Here is a 16178-nt window from a genome sequence, read left to right as displayed (position 1 = left end):
GGAGGCGGACGCCAGGCCTCAGTTTCCTCGTGAGTAAACCCGAGCCACCGATTCTGCTGCTCTCAGCATTTTGAGGAGGGCGCAGCTGACGTGAGACGAGTGACTGGCACAGGGCCGGAGATCACAGGCGCTCACTAAAGACACGGGAGCACTGACGCTGACATCACTGCGTCCCATCAACTCTGGGTTAGCTCTTGCACGTTTCCAGACAGGCAGCACGCTGTCGCTTCTGTTCCCGCCTCCAGGAGGGGGCGCTCAGCCGGCCGTCAGGGGACCCCGGCACCCTGTCCCCTGGTTCTGGGTGACCCCGGCAGGTCAGCGCATGCGGGCCGGGGACGTACGCGTGTGTGGGTTAAGCATCTGCAGCGCGTCAAGGCCGGGTGTCAGGAGACGGTGGGAAGAAGCCAGCGCCGCGGCGGTGCCAGCCCCTGGGGCGATCATGTCTCCCGAGAGCCCCCTTGCCAGACGTAAACAGGCCTTCTCAGAAGGATGAGCAACATGGATGAGGCGCATCAGGCCCTTTCTTGTCGGGAAAAGGCTGGGCGGAAAAAAGCTAATCACGGTGGGTGATCTAACGCCGGGGCTCTGGCTCACGGGCTCCCACCCCAGCCAGCCCTCCTGAGCCGCCAGCTCCCCCCCTTCTCCCCGCTATACCACGTGACCCGGTCCGCTGTGGGGGAGGTCCCAGGTAAGGCCACGCCCAGCTGCAGGCTGGGGATCGGGAGACCTGGCTTCTAACTCCAGACACCACCCCAAAGGGGGCCTTAACTGCTCCTATGGAAATTGGGAACTCAGGCGCAAAGTTCTCCGAGGACTTTCTTGCCCTCCGCCCCACGCGGAAAGACCACCACGCCCCCTCGCCTGGAGTGTGGCCTCCACACCTGCCCCGATCCACACCAGGGCAGTGATCACGGCCACCCTGCCCCCAACCCCGCACCTCTTGTGCCCGCCCTTTTATATCCCAACGCCACTTCCTGCAGGACCCTTTCCTCCTGCACCCCCCATTCCAGGGGCTCCCCCGTCCCAGCCCTGGGCCCACGCACCCCTGTGGGTGTCACACCCATCTGCTGGATGCGTGGGGCACAAACCCAGCGCAGGGTAATCCCACTGCACCTGTACACCCCAGACCCGGAACTGGGGGTAAATCAGGCCCGGTCCCTGTGCCTGGAGCGCCCAGGTGGGGAAACAGAAGCTGAAAGTTATAAATGGTGACCACACACAAAAGAGGAGGTTCAGATGTCCGTTCATCAGGTATCTGTCAGATTACACCTGCCGCCTCTCCAGGCCTGCTTGCTGTCTGCGCATGCACGTCACAGCTAATGCGACGGCACCCTGCCCCAGTCATTCCTCCTACTCAGGCCCACACAGTCTGTCCTGGGGGCATCCTACTTAATGACCTGGCCCCTGGGGGATTTTATTTTGTGGCTGGAGGGTCACAGGCACAAACACGCAGGTGCAGCAAAGTCCCCCACCCCGTTACAGCTTTCACGCTGCATCACGTGTGATCCCCCAGCGCCCCAGGAGAGAGGCAGGACGGGACAGGGACCATCACCCATCCCACGCTGGACAATGGATGCACAACGTGTAGGTGACCTTCCTATGATTACACAAGAACCGTGAGGGAGCCAGGACTCCATGGGCACATCCGTGCTCTGTTCCTGCAAAGCACACACATCTCATGTGAAAACATTCACTGCACCCCTGCTCACCGCTCCCTCACTTGGGCGAGGAGTGCCTGGACACCTCCATCCACCAGGGACAACCCAGGCCCACCTGAAGCTCTGGCCAGGTAGTGTGACTCCACAGAGTGACCCCTGCCTGCCTGCCCTCCTCTCCCAGCCCCGGGGACGGGAGAACCTGGAGGAGCCCAGCCCAGGCCCACAGCATCCCCTCCCTAAGGGCCCAACGACCGGTGACAGAGCCCGAGTCTCGGGAGTGTGCACAGGGCCCGTCCTCGTGAGATCTGGGTCTAGACAAGGCTCTGCCAACCCAGCGGCTGGGTGATGCTGGCCAACTTGCTTCCCCTCTCTGGGCCTCAGTCTCTGCCTCCAATAAAGACACACATCCACAGCACCCCGCCTCTTCCTCCCTCACAGAGCAGTGGTGGGAGGTGAAAGCAAGACCCAACAGAGTCTTTCTATCCAAACCCCACCTTGGCCTTGGGCCTAGCTAAACCCCATGTCACATTACGGCCATCATTACCATCGGCAGCCACATGACTGCCCAGTGCTGTGCTGGTCGTATCCTTTTAATGTCCTGCAGCAACCCTAGAGCACAATGGTATCCCTCCCGTTGGACAGATGCAGACCTGGATGCTCAGAAAGGCTGAGTAACTTGCCCAAGGTCACACAGCCAGAAGAGTCAGGGGCCAGCTTCAAAGCAAAGTCTACTAGAAGGAGCAAACAGGCTCCCTGACAATGTCCCCCAGGCAGCTCCCGGCACGCTCACTGCCCAGCGACTGGTGCACAGATATTTGCAGAAGGGCTCTCCTTCTTTGCCTCCCCCATAGGGTGAGAGGCTTCAGGACAGGGGCCAGGCTTCCTGTCTGGGGTCGCGGTGAGGCCCAAGGAAGGCTTCCTGGAGGCAGTGTGGCTCCTGAAAACCAGGAGGGACCTCGAGGTATGGAGACATCATTTTTGGAGCCAAAAACAGGGCAGAGGGCCCAGGAAAGGGTCCCATGATGCCAAGATCACAGGCCTTCTGGGATGGTGGGGGGAGAGGCAGCACAGCAGAATGCCAGGGACACCTGCTCTCCACACAGACCTCAGACTCGGGGTTGCCTGGTCTGCCCCTGGCCCCCACCACCCATCCACAGCAGCAGACACAGAGCCCCCCCCCCCCCCCCCCCCCCCCGCCAAAAAAAACCAAAAAACGGGAGCAAGGAGTCACTGGCTTCCTGGCCCAGAAGGAACCCCTTCTGAAGCCTGGGATGAGAAAGTCACTCCGCTTCCAAAGCCGTGTCCCCGCAGGGATGCAAGTCGGAGGGGAGGGGGGCTCCCAGGCCTTACTCCTGGCATCCTCATACCCGCGTCCAGGGTACCCGCTAGCCTTCTAAGGCCTGCAGCCTGAGAACGCTCCTCGGGGGGCTGACACAGCTCTGAACTGGCTCCCTGAGGCGAGTGGCAGGAACCTGGATGTGAGCCAGCTCCAGCCCGGTGCCTGCCCTCCCCGCCCACACCCACACCCTCCCAGGGGATTGCAGACCTCCCAAGCCTCCAGGGTAGACACAGCCCACATGTCAGTGGCTCCACATCAACGCCAGGATAAACCCAGGACCTGCATCACTGAGACTGGGTCCACCCGTCTGCCCGAAGAGGGTCGCCACCCAAGATATCCCACCGGCTCCCGGTCAGGGTCTCCTGGGGTCTCTCCTTGAGGAGGTGCTTCCAGGCTGTCAGCCCCACACTGCAGACCACACCTGCTGGGATTCACCTGCACACATAATGGGGCTTCAGGGTGACCCGATGTCATGGGTTTCCAGGACAGAAGCCAGTGCCATGCTCTCGTGCCTCTCCCCAGGGGACACCAGCCACTCCCAAGCTTTACCACAATCAACCACGTCGCACCTCCAGCCTGCGAGCACAAGGTGCAGCCACCCTGTGCCGCCGTGGACCCTCTTCTCTCCTCGTTTAGGGTGTCTTAGAGGTCCTGACCACTCCCACTTCCTTACACTGACACCCCCCCCCCACCCCCCGCCTCGCCTTCCACCTGGGTCTGCTCCAAAACCTCCAGCCGTTTCGCCAGACCAGCCAGACAAGGGAGGCTCCGGGGCACCTGCGGGGGGGGGGGGGGGGGGGGGGGTTGTTGCAAGGAGCCCTGGCCCAAGAGTCTCGAGATGAGGTTTGGGATCTTGAGTCTTACCACTCTGGAATCAGCCAAGTGCCTTCCCAGCCCTGGCCTCAGTCTCCCCATCTGAAAAGGAAAGGAGGTCAACATATTCTGACGTCCCTTCCGGCTCTAACTGTTCATGGACCAAAAGCACACGGCGTACCCCATCCAGGAAGGTCAGGAACAGCAGAGGCAGAAGGGGGTGCCCGAGGAAGGTGACAGGAGGGGGTGCCAGGGCAGCCCTCGGCCCCAGCCCTAGGCATAAGTCACATGAGTCATCCTGAAAGACTCAAACTCAACGGCTACATGCATAAGGAGGACTGCCACCAACTAAAACAAATGGAATGGCTAACTCTACATGGGGTTAATCCGGAAAGTCCAGTCCCCAGCTCAGGATGGTTTCCGGAAACTGAAGGGTAACACACACGGTGAAAGTCACACTCTTCCGCGTACTGTGCTAGGAGTTTTTACAAATGCATACTGCTGTTTCCTCCACCACAATCAAGGCACAGGGCAGTCCTATCAGCACCCCAAGTCAACCCGCCCCCACACAACTCCGGATCTGCTCCGTCCCTATAGTTGCGCCTCTTCCAACCTGTCACAGAAATGCAACGGGACACGACTTCCCGAGTCTGCCACCTTTCACCCAGGCCGACGCTTCTGCGATTCACCCCTGCTGTCCGGATCAAGGGTTTGGTCGTTCTCGGCACTGACCAGTCTTCCTCGCTATGAACCTACCCGGGTTTGCTTATCCACGCACCGGTTGGACACCGAGATGTTTCCAGTGTGGGGCAATTACGAATACAGCCACTTGAGATATTTCTCTTCTTCAGGTTCTTATGTAAACGCAAGTTTTCATTTCCCTTGGGCAACTACTGAGGAACAGAATTACCAGGTCATACGGCAAGCCCGTGTTCAACTGTATAAAAAGATGCCCCAAATCCACAGAGATACCATTAGTGGTTGCTAGGGAGTGGGGGGTGGGGGGGAATGGGGAGAGACTGCTAATACATGTGGGGTTTCTTTTGGGGGGGGGTGATAAAAATTCTTCTGGAATTAGATAGTGGTAACAGTTGCACAACCTTGTGACTATACTAAAAACCACTGGGTAGAATACTTTGAAATGGTGAATTTTATGATGCAATTATATGTCATAAAAATGATAAATAAATAACTGCCAAACTGTTTTCCAAAAATGGCCATGCGGCTTTATACTCCCACCAGCCACATGTGTCTGAGCTCTAGCCCCAGCCAGTTGTAAAGGCAAGACGTCCCATGGCTTGTTCTGGGTTGCGGGGGGACACAGAGGGGCACAGGACCTGAGGCAGGACCTAGTGAGCCCTGGGCTACAGGGCTCCTGGGTTGAGTAGAAAGGAGGTCTCTGGATAGAGAGTCACAAAAGTCTGGCAGGTGACTGACAAAGTGGGGTCCCCTAAGGCCCCAGATGGGCAGTGGTAACTCTGGTCTGTAGAACAGCCACGCACCCATAATCAAAGTCCCCACCCTACCTACTGGGGGGCTCCCACCCCCATTCGTGCTCCTGGAGAAATGAAGATGTCCACACCAGTCTGGGCCACGAGGGGCAAAGCCTACCCAAAGCATTCCCAACCCCCTTCCTCCCCAACAGGCATGCCTCTTTCTTCCCAGTTCCTTACAGCAAGGGGGCATCAGAGGCCCAAAGTCCCATCTGTGCAAAACTAAAGCTCCTGAGGAGAGCGTGTATGAAGGCAAGCCTTTGAGAGTAGAAGCATTCTGCCCTAACTCCTTGTCTCCATCTGGACCGTGGGTGTGAGGACTGGAGGGTATGCAGCCATTCTGTGACCACGATGCATAAGTGTGAAGACAAAATCCAACAAGCTAAATCAAAATCACACAAAATCACAGCTCAGTTAGTTAAGCGTCCGACTCTGGCTCAGGTCATGATCTTGTTGGTCAAGGGGCTCGCAGCTGTCAGCATGGAGGCCACATCGGATCCTGTGTCTCCCTTTCTCTCTCTGCCCCTCCTTCCCAATAAACAAAAACATTAGAAAAAAAAATTCACATGAGATAGCCCTTCACCCTCACTAGGATGGCTATGATCAAAAAGACGATACCAAGTGTTGGCAAGGATGCGGAAAAACTGGAACCCTCACACATTGCCGGTAGGAACATAAAATGGTGCCGCCGTCACGCAGTTCCTCAGGATGTGAAACACAGAACTGCCACTATGACCCAGCAATTCCATTCCCAGGTGTTTAGCCAATAGAACAGACAGCATAGTGCACACAAAAATCTGTGCACAAGTGCTCACAACAGCCGAAAAGTGGAAATGACCCAAGTATCCATCAACCGATGAATGGATAGGCAAAAGGTGGCCCATCCACACAGCGGAATATTATTTGGCCGTTAAAAGGAGAGATGCTGTGACACCTGCCCCAACTTGGATAAACCTCGAAAACGCAATGCTGAGATTAAGAAGCCAGACACAAAGGCCACATGTTAGAGGGTTCCACTGACATGAAACGTCCAGAATAGGCACATGCAGGGACAGAAAGCGAACCAGTGGTTGCCAGGGGTGGGGGGCGGAGGCAGCAGAGGGCTGACGATGTAACGGGTTGGGATTTCTTTTTGAGGGGATGAAATGCTCAGAAATTTGACTGCACAGCTCTGTGAATGTATGAAATCATACTTCAGCGTATGCTTCAAAGAAAATACATTTTTTTAATGTTTCTTTATTTTTGAGAGACAGAGCGTGAGCAAGGAAGGGGCAGAGAGAGAGGGAGACACAGAATCGAAAGCAGGCTCCAGGCCCTGAGCTGTCAGCACAGAGCCCGACACGGGACTCGAACCCACGGACCGTGAGATCATGACCTGAGCCGAAGTCGGACGCCCAACCGACTGAGCCACCCAAGCGCCCCTAAAGAAAGTAATTTTTAAAAGAACTTAATCTAACAAGCTAAGGAGGAAAGAACCGAGCCCCTGAAGGCATCACTGAGCCCCCATCCCAGCCTCTGACCGCCTACCCACGGCTTTTTTTGTTGGGAGGAATAAAAGCCCTTGTCGAAGCCATTAAAGTTCAGTCTTTCTATTACCTGGAGTCAAACGCACTCCTAAGCGACAGACTCGTCCCCCGTGGCCACCTGCCGGGCCTACAGGGGCTCTGTACCCTGAGCAGCCCTGGGGCCAGGCTGGTGGTCGGGATTCGGCTAAATGCCAAGTTATCCAACACAGTCCCCACCGGCGGCCCCCCAGAATGCCACACATACGTGTGTGAGCGCACACACGCACACACGCGCACAAGCGTGTGTGTCTAAATAGCCCAGGGGATTAACTGTTCTGACGCACCACACTTGTGCTCTCTCCATACACACACCAGCTGCCCTTCACAGAGGGGAAACCCCCCCAAACCAGTCTACACCCGGCCCAGGGAGACACAGGGCCCCGCCACCACCCCCCTCCAGATGCCCCTGAGAGTCACAGCCAGGCCAGAAACGGGGAGCACGGGGGGGTGAGCCGGTGAGAATCAGTATCCGAAGGCAGAGAAGGCCCTTGACCTTCCAAGGCCCCACCCCTAGTGGCCCGACACCTCGCTCGCTTCTAACTCACTTAACAAGTTTACACTGGACACTCGCTCTGGGCCAGGCAGGGTGCCGGGGGCGGGGATGTGGAGGGATGAGGCGCCAAGGCCTGGACCCATCGGAAGGTGACAGGCCAGGTCAAGGGCAGCTGGAACCCTCAGGGGCTGTCGGAACACAGAGGAGGGGCACCGAACGCGGGCTCGGAAGGGGGCACAGGGAAGGCTTCCAGAGACACGTGGCATCCAAGCTGAGCCCTGCAAGTAAGAATCGGCCCAGTGAAACGGACAGGGAGCATTAAATACGTTCCAGGGAGAAGCAACACCACACAGGGAAGCAAGGCAGAAGCACGGTATGTTCTAGAAACCGAGGGAAGCTCACTGTGCTGGCACGGAAACAGGTGGGGCCTAGCCATGCCTAGTCGGGGAGGGAGGCGATCAGATGAAGGTCTTTGCCAGGACCCAACACCTCACCGCTTCTGCAGCAAAATGCTCACTTGGCCACATGCATCGTCATTCCTGTCTCTGGACCCTTAGGTTGTCACCCCCCTCCTCGAAATGTCCACCCCAGACTACTCCTGGGTCTACACCCCACCCACCCTCCAGGGGCCAGTGAGAAGTCACCTCCTGCAGGCTGCCCTCAGGCATATCCCATTGGGAAAAGACGGCTCTCCCCAAACCAACCACAGGGCCACTGCCCCCGGGTAGCCCCGGCCCCAGGGGACTAACCAGCTCTACCCTTGGGGTTTTCCCAGCTTGCAGAAACAGAAACTGAGGCATGGCACACCCCATGCTCCATGAGCAGAGGCGGTAAGAGCAAAGCAGGAAATGATGGCATCCGGTTCCTCTCTGGGCACGACTGGGGCTCCCAGTCCCCACCCGAACGAACGCGCTTGTCCTCCCAAGAACACTGCAGTGTAGGAACAAGCAGCCTCAGTGGTTCAGATGAGGCTCAGAGAGGTAAAGGCACTTGCCTGACGCCACACAGCAGGTCAGTGGTGAGAACTGGGACTTGCACCACGCCTGCCTGGCTTCAAAGGCCCTGCTGTTTCCATGGCACCCTGCTGGGAAGTAGGGAAGCCCCGTGGCAGGTAAAGGAGCTCCAAGGAGGGGCACCGGCCTCTGACCGGGGCAAGGAAGAGCATCTCTCCCTTGGACAATGGAACAGGACCACAGGGACGATGTGGTAGCCTTCCCCGCCCAGAGGGCTGCACCCCCAGCTGGAAGGCAGGGTGAGCACGGGGAAGAGGGGCAACCACCCCCCTTCCCAAAGGCCCTACCTCTCCCAACCTGGGCCTCTCGGCTGAAAGCCGGCACACCTGAAAAACCAGCTCCTGGATAAACATGAGAGAGACACCAGACTGGCCCAGTCCTAAGGCCCCCCTGGAGCCCGCCAGGACCACCTTGGAGCTGGGTGGGTGGGCAGGCAGGGGTCCTGCCTGCTCCAGGGAGCCACCCAGGAGCACCCTAGGGCCCTTCTGTATGGGCCTAGCCTGCACAGTCCTTCCTGACTTCCCACCAGGTACAGCTCCAGGGTGGGACTGAGGGGTGCAGGCTTTGCGACTGGGCCGGGGGAGGAGGAGGGGGGAGGGAGGAGGGAGGAGGGGAGGGGGGCCGGGGGCAGCTGGGCTCATCAGGAAAAGCAAACGACTTGTTTACAAAAAAACAAAGTTAAAACCCCTCAAATCTCTTGAGGCACCCAGGCAGGCCGTGTCAGCCCCCAAGGAGCTCCCTTTCCTCAGGAGCCCGCACACCCCAGGAGGCCGACAAAGCTCCCATTGGGTCCCCTGCACTCAGACACCACAGTTCCCGACGCCCACCCACGACCCGCCCAGGTACTGCCGCCTCCTTTCTCAGACGGTCAAACTGAGGCCCAGCGACTGTGCAGTGTTCCAAAGCACACGCAGCGGGCAGGCGGAGCGGGAATCAGCCTGACCAGAAGCTTCTGTGACCAATCGAAACCTCAGGACTGCCCGCACGAATGTGCAGAACAGCCGCTGTCCACGAAGGGCCAACTTCTGGCAGACGATTTTATTTAGAATACCCCAACAGGTACCGTGGATACAAGTGGCCCTACTCTGGCTCAAAAGGGGCCAGGGAACCAGAGGCCTGCACATCCCCACCTCCTCCCCACTCCCAGCAGCCCCCATGCCCTCTAGGGCTCTGCGGAGGCCCCCCGGCTGGTGTAACCGCAGCTAAGTCCCTCACTGGCCCTCCGTTTACAGACGACCGATCCGAAGCACAGAGATGAAAAGTCACTTGCCTGAGGTCACACAGCGCCCCCCCCCCAAGGGACCCTAAATCATGCTCCTGACTGCAACGCCAGCCTCACTGTCCTGCCCTACCCTCCTCTCCCCGCACCCCCCGCCCCCTGCGGAGGACAAGCCCTGGCCTTGTTTCAGGAAAACACAGAAGTTCAACCCCAGGCTCCAAAGCTGCAGGAGTGGAGACCTGGGAGGCACTGCCAGGGACCTCCAGACTCCGGGGGAGCAGGGCACACGGAGATGGGTGAGACACCACAGGGCGCACAAAGCTCCCCGCCCTCCAGGCCCTCACCCGCCCCCCAGCTGTCCCAGCCCCGGGAGCATCGCTGTCCCAGGAGCCCACCTGCACAGCAGAGGGCAGCCGCAGGAGGGTGTAATTTCATCGGGGGCTCGCTGGCTGTGTGAGTCACCAGAAACGGAGGATGAAATTCTAGGCTCTGCGGACAGAGGTGTGCACCTTTCTTGGCTCAGGACCGGCTCTCAATGGGGGAGGGGATGGGGGTGCAGGCAGTGCCCCTGTGAAAACGAGCAAAGGCACCCCTCTTCTTCTCTGGGTGGTCCCAAGCAGGGCTCTGCAAACCCCGAGTGCTGGGTGGGGCCATGTGGCACATCCATACCGTGGCATGGCCCTCAGCAACCAAAAGGAAGCAGATTCCAATACGCCTGGGTCTAAGAAGCCAGACTCAGGCTGCATACTGTGTGACTGCATTTATGTGCCGTTCTGGAAAATGCAAAACTACAGACAGAAAACACACAGAGGTAGAAAGAAAGAGAGAAAGAGAAAGAGAGAGAGAAAGAGAAAGAGAAAAAGAAAGAGAAAGAGAAAAAGAGAGAAAGAGAAAGAAAGAAAGAAAGAAAGAAAGAAAGAAAGAAAGAAAGAAAGAAAGAAAGAAAACGAAGAAAGAAAACACAGTGGTTGCCAGGAGCTGGGGGAAGGTAAGGGGCTGGCTGCAAACGAGCTTGAGGAAACTTTAAGGGGTGGTGGAACGTTCCATGTCTTTGCAGAGGCCGGGCTGCGTGAAGCAGCACATTGTACACGCAGTGGTCAAACCCTTTAGAAAGCACACTTAAGACTTGAGCATTTCGGGGGATTCCCTCATCCTTCACCAACATACACACCCACCCATGGGGTGAGCCTTTCCTACGTGCGGGCCGGGGGCTGGATGCCAGGACCTGAGAATCTGCAGACCTGGGGCATCTGCAAGTTTCTCACTGCCTGGTGGAGTGACAGATAGACAGATGGACAGATATAGACTCCCCTATATGGTGGTTCTGCCAGAAGTCAGAAAATACACCTTGAGACACCACCCCCCCCCCCCGCCCCCAATCAGCAAACAGGCCTGGCCCCGTCCAAGCATCCAGGACAGAAGCAGCCTGAGGGCCTCCTCCAGCTACGGGCTCAGCCCCCCATCCCCAACTATACAGACTTGCTGTGCACCTGCAGGCTACCCAAGACCCAAGGCCCTCGAGCCAGGACCACTCACCTCTGGCTTCCCACATGGTCTCCACTCCAGGCCTGCACTGGGGTGACCCACATATCCACGCTCTGGAGGCTCCCCCCGTCCATCCACAGTATCTGAGGCTCAGGCAGGAGAGGGCGTATCATCTCCATGCTACATATGAGCACACAACCCAGACTTGGGGGCAAAGGGACATGGTACACAGGACCCTGCCTCTTATTTCTTGGCTATAGCCACGGGGGCATCCCTCAAGGGACTGCCCCTCACCGCCTGTGACCCAACCCGGCAAAGATGCTCCCTTACCAGGGGCCCCTGAGGCAGGATCTCTAAGTCTTGAAGTGGGGGGGAACCATCAGAGAAACGGCCTCCCAGCGCTCAGGCCTCGCTCTGTAAACCTTGATGGCAAATCCTAACTTGGGTGCCCGATAGTGTCCCCAGCAGCTTCCCTTCCCCTCTACCCCCACTCCCAACCACAGTGGCACAGAAGTCTCCGAAAATCAGGGCTTCCCAGAGCCCCCCACACCACCCAAGCTTAACAGGAGATCCGGACCCTGGGACCACAGACTAGAGAAAGCCAGACCGAGGTAAGTGGAGTCAGTGCTGCCTGATTCAAACTCCCCCAGCCCATCCCCTGGAGCTTTGGGTTGAGCCCTGACCCCAACTCCAGGCCTCAACCACTCCCTGAGCCTCTCTCCCCAGTCCCCGACAGTCCCCGACAGTCCCCCAGCCCAGAGGTCACAGCTGCAAGGTTGCCAGATAAAATACGAGACCCCCGGTTCAGCTCCAGCTGAACAAAGTTACATCCTCAATCCCGCATTATCTGTGGCTTATCCGAAATCCAAATTTAACTGGGCATCCCTATTTTTATTAGCCAGATCTTGGCAACCAGAAGCAGGTGGTCCTGAAGGAGGGAGACAGGTGGGCACACAAATAGCTCTGGGTTGGCCAGACCCAGCTCCGGACCAAGAGGAAGAGTGTCGGGAACAAGGGCTCTGCCTGAGTGAGACACACCGACCAGCCATCCCCAGCCCGGGTGGGGACAAAGTACAGCCCCACCCAGCCCATTCAGCAAACTTAAGTCCCCACAAAGTGAACAAGGGCTCAGCCCCTTGCACCAGCCCCCCATCTCCCGGGGCTCTGAGTCCCTTACTGTCATCAGCCACAACCCACAGCACTGAGTCTGAAATGACAGAGTAGCTACCCCAGCGAGCACGAGGGTCTCAGGGTCCCAGCCAGACACGCCTGCAAATGAGGGGCCTAGGAACCAAGTGGGGGAGCTGGCTCCCCTTGGGCCCCGCCTGGACACCCCAACATCTACACACATGTCTGCACTGTCTCCCTGCCACCGAAGGTGGGAGGTGGGGGGGGGGGGTGAGGGGGCACACATCTCATTGCTGCTTCTAACCAATTCCATTTCTTCTCCAGTCTCCCACATAAAACAATCCTTCCAATACTCCACCTCTGCTTATGAATTAATTCCTGCTGGGAATTCCCTTGCGGCTGCCCTAAGGGTCCACGTCTCCCAGGCCCCACAGCCTCCCGGAAGGTTCCGAGCCCCCGGCCGGCCCCGAGTCCTGCTCTGCTCCCCGGTGTTTGTGAATTCACCCTGCAAGTCGTGTTCCCGGGTGCCCCTTGAGGCCTCCACAGGCCCCTGGAGCTGGGCACACATTCCCGCTTGTCCCAGGGAACCTGGCTGTGAGGCATTGAAGAGTCGCCCACAGACAGCCAAGAACCAGAGGTCTGAGAAGCAGGACAGAGGATATTCAGGAGTCTCACCATGGGGGGGGGATCCTCCCCACAGATAGGGATTCAGGGATAACAGGCTTAGCAATATGGGCCAAGGCTCTGAAGCCAGACTTCATCCATTCATTCCCTCAAGCAGCCATTCAACAAGTATTTGGGTGCCAGCCCTGGGCACCAGGGAATCAAAAGCAAGCCCCGGTCCCTGCCCTGCCCTTAGGGCACCTGGGGAGACAGATGTGGAGCCTCTGAGTGAGATCAACGTTGGGACAGAGGAAGGACAGGACGCCACAGGGGACACAGAGGTAGCACCGAGGCCAGCCCTGGGATTCCAGCCCGAGGACCGTCAGCGTAGTCTTCATGGAGAGGAAACAGGCAAATCCTACCACCCGTATCCCCGACTCTAGGCAGGGCCACCAAAGGAAGTCTCCCACCCCCTCAGAGGAAGGATGCGAAGAACCTTCCAGGGAAGACGAACAGCTCATGCAAAGGGCATTCAGGAAAACTGAGGGACTCAATGAACCGGTCGAGGTGGCAGTGGATGGACGGATGAGTGACGGAACCCAGAACAGGGATGGACCAGGCGATGCGGTCTGTGGCTCCAAGGTCATACTTGTAGGAGACGAATGCCCCATGGCGTCACCCTGAGATCCTCACCTGGGGTTTCTGACCACCCCCCGGACTGCTGCCAGACTGTGCAGGCGCTGGCTGCTGGGATGTGAGAACATCTGCCTCCGAGACCCCCTTTCAGACTATCTCCAAGCATCGAACACTAACATCCGCCACTGTGCCGGAAGGCGAGCCTGGCTCTGGGAGAGACTGCCTTCCAAGAACAGATAAAAAGTATTTGCGATGAGCACACTGCACATAAACGACCCTTCCTCTAGCACCTGGTGAACAGTCCTCTTAAGTAGGTTAAACGTGTCCCGACAACGCTGTCGTTAAGACCCAGGGTTGCCACCCTTGGCCCCAGGTCTCCCACATTTTATTTATTTCGTTTTTAAACTTTATTTATTTTGAGAGTGAGAAAGTGCATTTGCAGGGGAAGGACAGAGAGAGAGGGACAGAGAGAGAATCCCAAGCAAGCTCCATGCTGTCAGCTCAGAGCCCCATGTGGGGCTCGAACTCACGAACCACGAGATCATGCTCTGAGCCAAAATCAAGAGTGACGCTGAATGGACTGAACCACCCAGGTGCTCCTCCCACATTTTAAATGTACCAGCAGAATTCCAACCTTTGCTTGTTTCCTCTGCTGGGGTCCTCTGGGACCCTCTGAGTCACAGCCTCAACTTTCTAGGTCACTCTCCTAGCGGGCTGCAGAATGGGGTGTGGTCTTAAGCCTCTCAAATCCCAAAAGCAGGTGGGGGGTTCTGACATCCCGTCACCTTGGAGCCAAGTCTGTCCCTTGGTCCAGTGGTCCCTGTTCGGAAGAGGTCAGAGTCTACCTCAAACCCTCCTGGGCTCCCGCAGTGGGTGGCTTGGGATGGGCACCTGACCACCCATCTTGGCCACCCCTGCGCCCAGACCATCCCCACCAGCAGCCACCAGCCTCCCAGCCACTGCTGCCTCCTGCTCCGAATAAATAATCAATGCCAGTGCCCTTTCCCTTTGGGAATGACACTGCTGAAATAAATGGCTGCTTGGAAGGCACCTCCCAAGCCCCGAGGACCCGGGCAGTGCCGAGGAGCAAGCAGTCCCAGCCCGGAGGCCACCAGAGGAGGTCAGAGCAGCTTCTGGCCGCCTCTTCCTTCCACTGTGAGCAGCAAGGGAAGGCCCCTGCCAGTGCCCACTCCTCGGTCCACGCCTGCCCCTCACCCAGCTGCTAGGCCCAGGGCAGTCCCATGCCCCCCACCACCAGGACCCCACTCCATCCAAGGACAGCGCTGCCCCCACTTGCCTGGCAAGGAGACCCCTGCGTGTGGAGTTCCCTCACTTCCGTGGTGATGGGGGACACAGGGGCCTCCCCCCACCCAGGTCTGGTCCACGGAGGTTAGGTCACATGGCCAGATGTCCAGGAGGGCAGAACTCTCAGCTGCAACGTCCCCCTCTGCCCTGGGCCCAGGCCAGGGCATCATCCCTGTCCCTGGCCACACGCCGGGGCCGGAGCCCAGGAGAGGCACCGAGCCCATCATTTCAAAGGACTCAGGATGGGGGGGGTGGGCATCAAGCACCCCGTGACGCTCCACAGGCCTCCCTGCCCGTGTGCGGGAACTCAGAGACCACCTACATGCGGGGCACCCCCAACTTGCTCCTCTGAATGCTTTGTGGCCCCCACCGCCATCCTCTGAGACTCTTCCCCGCCCTCCTCCACAGGTTCAGCTGCCGCCACTCAGGCCAGCCCCCTCCCCGGGGTACCCCAACAGGAACCACTGTGCGGGGCAGTCCTCGCTGTGTCGGACTCAGCCTGCGAGTGGGGGGCACCGGCCGGGAGATGGCCCATCCCGAGGAAGGCAGAGGTGGGGGGCGGGGGGGGGGCGGGGACCGGCGGCCTTCCCAGCCCCCTCTGCTCCCACACTGGCGCCTGCCGCCGCGGGCAGCACGACTGACCTCATTCGCCAACTGCAGCAGCCTGCGGGCGCCCGCCGCCCGCCCGGGACCCCCCCCACCTCCGGAAGGACCGGGGGGGGGTGACAGTTCCCGGCTCCCACCCCCCTCCCGGCAGGTGAGGGCGGCCGGCCCTCCCCGCCGCCACCACCCCCCACCCCCCCGGCCCGAATTATAATCCCAGTCACGTGCCTCCCAAGGCACCCGAAAGCCGGACCCAGATTCTGGAACACCTTGAGGGGGAGGGGCGGGGGCCACGGGGGTGGGAGGAGAAGGGGAGAAGGGCCTCGGCGCCCGCCCCCCGCAAAAGTTTCTCCTACCTTGGAGGATCCCCAAGCGCTCCTGCCAGCGGCGCCCCGGCCCCGGCCCGCGGCCAGGACTCAGCCTCCTGCCGCTGCCTCCTTAATTAATCCGGGAGAATGGGGGAAGGCGCGGCGGAGGGAGGCGCGGCGCGGCGCGGCGCGGCGGGGGGGCGGGGGGCGCGGGGCGCGGGGCGCCGGCCGGGGAGGGGCCGCGGCGGGGGCTCTCGGGCCGGCCGGGGGGCTGGCGCTCGGCGGCCCCCACCCCCGGCGCGGGCTGCGGCGGAGGGCGGGGCGCGGCGCGGGGAGCGGAGCCGAGAGCGGGAGCGCAGGGAGGCTCTTTGTTCTGTAATCCCAGTAAGATTGCCAGCCATTCGCCCCGGCCCTAATCCCAGCCCCGCGCAACACCACCCTCCATTGGCTGCCATTTACATACGGGATTAGCCCGCCCGGCCCGCCCCGCGCCCCGGCCTGGGCACCGCGGGGGGAG

General features: G+C 59.3%; 1 protein-coding gene across 6 annotated transcripts in view; it reads right to left on the bottom strand.

Annotated features, from left to right (window-relative positions):
* The window catches only part of GTF2IRD1 (GTF2I repeat domain containing 1), a 121572-nt gene extending 105744 nt beyond the window's left edge, over positions 1–15828 (bottom strand). For all 6 annotated transcript variants that reach the window (XR_007147761.1, XM_047838495.1, XM_047838497.1 and 3 more), the window contains exon 1: positions 15710–15828. The gene's annotated coding sequence lies outside the window, so the exon portion shown is untranslated. The remainder of the gene's footprint in view (positions 1–15709) is intronic.
* Between the last annotated feature and the right edge of the window lie 350 nt (positions 15829–16178).

Source organism: Prionailurus viverrinus, chromosome E3 (assembly GCF_022837055.1).
Source record: "Prionailurus viverrinus isolate Anna chromosome E3, UM_Priviv_1.0, whole genome shotgun sequence".
NCBI lineage: Eukaryota > Metazoa > Chordata > Mammalia > Carnivora > Felidae > Prionailurus > Prionailurus viverrinus.
The sequence above is the reverse complement of the archived record's forward strand: the minus strand, read 5'-3'. Positions and strand labels throughout refer to the sequence as shown.